Consider the following 8194-nt stretch of genomic DNA (forward strand, 5'->3'; position numbering starts at 1 on the left):
AATTGACCCACCAGGTTCTCCAAACCCAATCACAAACCAACCTGAGGCTTGGTTTCCAATGTATAGGAGTGTGTTACATCAATCTGCAGTGAAGATAAACTGGCACTTTAACCTCAGAAAATTCAGCTATATGAAAAGGTAGAAGGGTGATGCAATGTCTCCCATGTGATGAGAAGATATGCTCTCAAAGGAGGTGGAGGGGAGGTGGGGGAAGCAAGAGAGAAGGAAGGGAACACTGGAATGGCAAAGACAGCACATTCAGGGCAATAGTCCAAATCAAATCCATTTCAGACACAGTAAGTCCAGTCCACTTCTTCATTAAGTCCCCAAGGCATCAGCGTTTGGAAGTGGTGAAACCAAAACACTTCTCTTTTCTGCAGGAGTTTGTGAGAGCCTGAAGATGTGTTCTGTATAACTTCCACAACCCAAAATTGCAGCTGCTTCTCTGTATGGCCGGCAGCGAGATAGTGGTTAACAAGTGGGGCATTCAGTTTCTTTAATCTAATACAGCTCTTACGCTCACAAATACGATCTTTAACAGGTCTGATAGTCATACCTACATACATCAAGTTGCAAGGACACTGAATAACATAGATAACTCCCTGGAATTGCAGTTGCTGGATGAATTAATTTAGTATTTGATGAATTGTGAAACTTTTTTTAGGCAGAGCTACCATATCCAGCACAGTGTTGACAAGGAAAGAAACCTGTTGTAGCCATCCTCCCACTTCCACAGCTGCTGTCCTTCACCTCTGGTAGTTTACTCTTAATAAGTCCTGGAGGTTTTTTGCTCTTTTCACTGTGAACAAGGGGGGATCTTTGCATCTGGGAATATTGGACAGAAGATGCCAATGTCTATCTATGATGGCCTGAAGTGATGTGTACGTATTATTGTATGTTAAAGGGATGACCATCCTGCTTGGTTTTTGGGGTAAGTAGCAAAGCTCTAGATGTATTCTGGGCCCTAAAATAAGTTTGTTTCAGGATTCTAGCTGAATAGCCTCTATCAGAAAATTGGTTCATCAGAATTCTTGCTTGTCTTTGGAAACCTGCCTCCGTGCTACAATTTCTCCTCAATCTTAACAGCTGAGAATATGGGAGGTTCCTTTTTAAATAAATGCTCTCTAATATTTATATATATATATATATATATATATATATATATATATATATATATATATATATATATATATATAGGTTGTTACTTAACCCCTCTATTTTGTTCTCCTGCTTGTTTGGGTTGAGTTTGTGGGTTTTCCCCCCCAACCCCCCCTTGTTTTCGTCCAATTTTGACCTGGACTCATGACTCACCGCCTACCTCCTTTCTGTTACAATTATTAGATCTTATTTTGGAGAAAAATCATTTTAAATTTCGTGATCAGTTCTACTTTCAAGTAAGGAGAGTCGCAATGGGCTGCGTGGAAACTTCATGTATCGCTAATCTCTACATGGTGCATTTGGAGGAACGTTTTGTTATTAATGAAAGTGAAAATCCTTTTTTGATAAAATACATACTTATAAAAGATTTATTGATGATTTATTCATCATTCTTAAAGGTATAGAGTATGCTCAACCGTTCGATGAATGGATAACATTAACGTGAACATCAATTTTGCTTGGTAGACAGTAAACAAAACAATTTTTTGGACATAGTGGCCTATTGAGATATCAACCACAGAATAGGCATGAGACTATATAAAAAATCTATGGATAAGAACTCTTATCTGTATTATGAATCCCATCATCCTAGGCCTTTACGTAACAACATACCTTATAGTCAGTTTCTCCACATTAAAATAAATTCTACTGATGTTACTGACTACAATAGGGAAAGCAGGGACATGTTCCGTGCATTCAAGGAGAGGGGGTATCCAGAAAAGGTATTGTCTACAGCCCATAGTAGGGCAGCACATAAAAAAACAAAGGGATTTATTCCTTAGTAAGAGTGAAAAAGAGGAAGATAGACAGATGGGCAGTGGAATTCACACCTTTGACCAATGATATCAGAAAGATTGTGCTAAGACAGTAGCAGTTAATTAAGGATATACAAGGCTGTGAACTTCCACCTGTCATCAGCTTTAAACGGACTAAAAGCCTGAAGGACATACTAGTACACTCTACAAACTACAAATAGTACAGTTCCCACAAGGGAAATGTCCACCAGGTTCTGCTATTGATGGTTGACAATCTTCAAAATCAGAATGTATGTATGTAATGATTTTAAGTAAATGTGTGTATAAGTCTAAATGCTTGGTGTGGTATAGATGAAGAGTGGGGGTGAAAGAGAGGGATGAGTGAGTGATATGATTGGTTGATAACAGAGTGTGGGCGGAGTGAATGCAGTTTTTAGGTACTGGGGGAGAAAATATTTAGTCAGGGCAAGAGAGGCAAGCTGTGTGCAGCCTTAGTATTTTTAAGCAGTTCTGAGAGAAATGTTGAGTCAGGAGAAAGCAAGCAAGGTGTGTGCAGCCTGAGCTTGTTTATATTGTCTGTGGCAGGCTATGGATGCCAGGCTATGGCAGATAGATCCCTGTACCATTGCAGCAAGAAACCCAGGCTCTTGGTTAAATGGCTTTATTCAGAAATCAGATCATTTCCACAGATAATGTCCATAGAATTACTCAGAAGCAAGGTAAGCATCTAAGCAGTGAGAACAGGTTGACAGGAATGGTAACCTGTGGGAAAATCCTTCCCCTTAACACACGCATTTGCTCTTTCCCCCTCCCAACAGTAAAAGAGGACTTTCGGCGCGAACTTGTCCTGAGAACGTCTCACATATTTGTCCTATCAAGTCGAGACACTGAGAAAGCAAGAGATCAAAGTTGAGACCTAGCAGTGCATGGGAGTGAGCAGTATACAAGGTCAGAAGCACTGAAATTTCTGCAGTCCATGAGGTAAGGCACCTGTAGCTTCAATAAACCTGTGAAAGGAAACAGTTATGGCATTGGCAATATGACATCAAGTTATAGCATGAAAATTGGTTCAGGAACAACAGGTCAGCATGGATGGGGCACAGACATGACATTCTGCCTCTCCAAAGATGGCCCCTCTCCTCAAGGGCCAGGTTTGTCAAGATAATGTTTGTGGAAGTTTGAAACAAGTCTAGGTGCATTCATATGGGATTGTTCTAACCATTCCTTGTAGGATTCATCAAAGTCTTTCCATCTGACTAGGTAGAAAAGTTTGTTGTGCTTTACTTTAGAATCTAGGATTTCTTCTACTTCATAATGAATTTGTCCATCTTTCAACATTGGGTGTGGGGGTCCCTGTTCTGGATGCCATTGGTCAGGTGGGGGAGCATTTTTCTGCAGGCTAAAGTGGAATACTGGGTGGATTCGGTTCAAATTCTTGGGGAGCTCAATTTCTACAGTCACTTTGTTAATTTCTTTGTAGGGAAAGGTCCTAGATATCTCCACCCTAATTTTTTTGCTAGGTTGCTCTCCTTTAATACTTTTGGTGGAAATATATACCAAGTCTCCTGGTTGTACTTTCCATTGTTCAGAGTGTTTCTTGTCAGCAAATTTCTTATAGTCCTCCTTAGCTTTTCCCAAAGTTTTTTGTATGTTTTCCCATTGGGAAGTTAAATTAGTCCACCATTCATTTAGATCTCCTGGTTGTTGGGACCCAGGGGTTGTAGCAAAAGGCAAGGAATTGGCAATATGACATCAAGTTATAGCATGAAACAGTGGTTCAGGAACAACAGGTCAGCATGGATGGGGCACAGACATGACATTCTGAGAGAAATATAACCTGTGTGGAAGCCTGAACTGTGTGTGTGAAAGAACATTCAGTGAGGGGAAAGCAGGCAAACTCTGTGTGCGCCTGAAAAAAGGTTTTACTTGTAATTGAGAGATAAATTAATATCAAAAGCAGGCAAACTGTGTGAAGCCTGAGAGAGCATCTGTGTGACTGGGTTTAAGTAAAGTAACTTTAAGAATTGAGAACTACTCTTTTGAAACCATCAAGTTTTAGAAATAATATGAAACCAATACGCATTGTGTAAAAATAAAAGTTTACTTTGTTTGGTCCATACTGTCTCTCTCCCTTGTCTGTCAATCCCTGCATTCCCCCACCTCCTCCCATTCTCTCTCAGTTAGCCCCTCCCCGCCTTTCGCCAGCCTGACGACTGGGTGTGGCCGTTCCTGGCCTGGGGTAGCCTGGGCCTCCTCCGTCTGGCTCAGGGTGTTTCCCGCTGTTGGGCCGAAGGCTGGGCCCCGCATCCTGGCAGCAAGTGTCGGCCGTCGGGTCTTGCCGGGCTCCGACTCCCGTCACTGCTTCTCCTGCCACGGCGGCCCGCAGCCCAGCAGTGGGTGTCGCCTTCAAAGCCAGCTGCTCCTGACTTGCTGGTGCCAGCTGCGTCTTCAGGGCCGGTCGGGCCTGGCTCGGCGGCGGCCCCTCTTTCACCTGCTGTGGGCTCCCTCGAGGCTTCGGCCAGGTAAGGAGGTCAGCTGGGCCAAGGGCTCTGGAGGGTAAGCCCTCCCAGCAGGAGGGTGGCACCTGCGGCCTCAGTGTTGACTCCGACCGCGCCGGACACCTCTGCTACAGGAATGGAAAGTTCCCTTGCCCCATGGTGATCAGAGTGCACTTGACTAGGGCATAAGCCTCATCCACAGCACTTCTACAAGAAGTCACTCTTTGAGACATCTGTCAGGCTGCCATATTGTCCTCAGCTGACACCTTCATAAAGCACTATGTCAACACTATGTCAGAGGGGAGTTAGCAGTGGAAACAGCTGTCCTGCATTCCCTGTTTGGCTGATCCACTCACACTCCTCCATTGATGAGTAGCTTGCTATACTCCCATTGTGGGATTGCACAGAAGAACATTGATGGAAACAGGTTGCACTTACCTGTAACTGTTATTCGTCAAGTATCTTCAGAGCAGGCACACATTCCCTTCCTCCTGCTCCACTGTGTGTTTGTTTGTACCGTATTATACCTCTGGCAGCTCAGGAGAACTGAGGGAAATAAGGAGTGCTCCGCATTTCGGCAGGAACCCCTTAAAGTGCACAGTAAAGGTGGAGCACCCCCTTACAAACTAAAAGCTACAGAAATCTCTCAGCAGCTGGTCTGCATGTGCGCAGTCCCCAATGTGTGCCTGCACAGGAGATACTTGACGAACAACAGTTACAGGTAAGTGCAACCCTGTTTTTTTGGTTATGTTTGGAGCAGGAAAAAAGATAATGAAGTGTTAGGCCCATTGTGGGGAGAGGAAAATTAACAAGTGATAAAGAAAGGTCAGAACAGCTCAATTCCTACTTTGCCTTGGTCATCACTTGCAAGGGGAATGGACCTTTGGACACCTACCATGAAGGGTCCTTCTTCCCTGAGGAAAAGAGGACATATTGAGTGATTCCCACCGTCCAACCAGGGAGGCAGGAACTAATTTTCTTCCTCTTCCTGTCTGGCACGAGACACCTCTTCAGTTCAGGTAACTCCACAAAGCAGTAACATTGAATTTATCATTCAGCAACTGTCAGTACTGAGAGAAAAAGCACCTGTTGCATTAACATGTACTGTAAATAAAGCATAACCCAGATGAGATAGAAGAATGAGGCAGCAGGGTAGAAGAGGACGAAGACCCAGGGAGGGCAAGGTGTCCTCCTTTCCTCAGAGGAAAAGGACCCTTCACAGTAAGTGTCCAAATGTCTGTTCTCAGAACGAGGGGAGAACATCTTGGGTGCTCTCAAAGCAGTTTTCGCTTTCTGGGTAGGATGTGGTTTTCGTCCAAGATCATGTGCTGCAGGTGGTGTCTGCTGAATGATAGATTTAATTTGTAGTGCCTCACCAAGGTTGAGATTGACGACCATGTTGCTGGCTTGCAAACATCTTTTACAGAAGTGTTCCTGTGTAATGCTGCACTGGTAGCAATGCTTCTCACAGAGTGAGCCATTATTCCATTAGGAACCTCTACAATGAGAGCTCTGTGAACTTCGATAGTGTATATTTTGCTATTGGCACCTACAACTGCTGAAGGCATTTTCTTCCCCAAATTGAGGGTAGATATATTGATGAACAGTAAGTCCGACTTTCTGATTTGCACTGTTTGGGGCAGATAGGTCTTGAGTGTCCTTCTGATGCCTAGGTTGTGTCAGAGCCTCTCCCTAGGATATTTAGAGTACAGGTAGAAATGTGGTAGCCTTATCTCTTGCAACCTATGGAATTTGGAATAGACTTTTAGAAGGTGGGGACAGCATGAAGTATCACCGTATCGTGAAAGATACTGAGTTCAGTATCTTTCTGAGTTCTTTCTGAGATACTGAGTTCAGTATCTGAGGTCTGACTGACATTCCGCTTGGGTCTGAGATTTTTCTGTCAGACATGACTAAATGAGGAAGATGGTCTTCATTCTCAGCCTTCTCATGGGAACATCCTTGACCAGTTAAATTGGCTGTTTGGTCAGGGCTGTGTAAAATGTCCAGTGCTTTCCTCCTGCCCCAGTGAATGAGAGCTTTCCAAGAGGAATTGTAAATTCTGAGCGTGAACTGGATGCTAGGAGTGTCAACCACCTCTCCAGAATATCCCCATCTTAGGAAGGTTTTCTTTTCTTTTTCTAAACAGTTAAGCAGAGTGACTCTAAATGAGAGTGCCAATCATTCCCTGCTGTAACATGACCGGAGAGGTCAATAGGATGAGGGATGGAGATATCACCATCTGTTGGAGTGTGGAAAAGCAGTCTGTGGTTCACCAACAGGCAATCACTAGCACTTTGCTCCCTGTTCCTTGATCCTTCTCAGTTTGGTTATTATTGGTAAGGGTAGTAATGCATAGAGGAGGCCTAATGGCCACTGCAATGTCAGGGCATCTGCATGTGGGTGGAACAAACCTTGTCATGTACTTTGGTAGTTGATGGTCATGTTGTGATGCATGAGAGGTGCTGCGAAGTGCGATGTTATCCATTAGATGAGCTCTTTCTTAAGGAACTATTCCCCTTGTTGAATGGTCTACCTGCTCAGCCAGTCTGCCTGGACATTGCATATACCTTTGATGTGTTCAGTTCTGATCGAGACTAGGTGACCTTCCTCCCAGGTAAGTATCCTTGTCACCTCCATGTGCCGCCTCGAGGTCTTGGATCCCCCTACTAGTTTACCTATGTCTTGTCTGCGACCTTTTCCATACAGATCAGGATGTGTGAGTTCACTACCTGATCTCTCAACTGGAACAGGGACAGACAAATTGCTCACATTTCCAAGACAATGATAGGAAGACATGCCTAACCTGTGATGCTTGTATCTGTACATATTTGTTTTTCTCAAGAGGTCATGAATCTTTTGTTATTAAGTGGTACCTGAATGAGAAGATCTGTCTTCTCCATTATCTGTTGTTAATAAGATCTGAGAAAGGTCTGAAGTGGCCTTACATGTAGATGACCCCAAGGTATCGCATGATTGTTGGTCACTAGCAAACCCATCAGTTTGGGTAGTGTCATGAAAAGTGATTTTGCACTTTATATTCTAAACGTGGCAAGAGACAGCTGAATCAAGCCCTTTGTCCAGGACCCAGGAAGTTTAGAGGATAATTTAAGGCTTCTTTTAGCAGGCGTGGATTTTAGTACTTTAGCAGTAGCCAGCCAAGTTTCTCTCCCAATCAGTTAAGGAAAAAACCTATTAAATATTTAATACTATACAGATTACATAGTAAAAATTTTGCCTTTTAATTCTAATTCTAGTGTGGCACTGCTCAGAGCCGAATAGGCTGCATGAGCAGTATCATTAAAGTATTAAGATTTTGCACTTTGATAACAGTCTCGGCCAGCTGTTTGGTCTTCCTGATCTTTTCTTTGGTAAGGGATAGACAACACTCTTTTGATTATCGTACCCAATGTTCCAGCTTTGTAGGAACTGAATGGTGAACTGAGTGTCATGGTGAGATTTTTCTTTTGAACTTGATCTGATCAGGAAATTATCTGGGTACAAGTGAACATGAATACCTCTTTCTCTGAGACATATGATGGTGTTGATCAGGAGCTTTGTGAACACTCTTGGTGTGGTGGACAGACTGAAAGGCATAGCTCAGAACTGCCAATTAATTCCACCCCCCATGCAAAATCTTAGGTATTGTTAATGGGCTGTCACAATTGGTACATGGAGGTATGCTTCCATGAGATCTGTAGATGTCATGTATTCTTCTGGTTGAATGGGCTCTGCGACTGAGCACAGAGTCTCCATTCAGAGACTTACTATAGACCCTTCTCA

The sequence above is a fragment of the Eublepharis macularius genome, chromosome 7, assembly GCF_028583425.1.
Source record: "Eublepharis macularius isolate TG4126 chromosome 7, MPM_Emac_v1.0, whole genome shotgun sequence".
In the NCBI taxonomy this organism is placed as follows: Eukaryota; Metazoa; Chordata; class Lepidosauria; order Squamata; family Eublepharidae; genus Eublepharis; species Eublepharis macularius.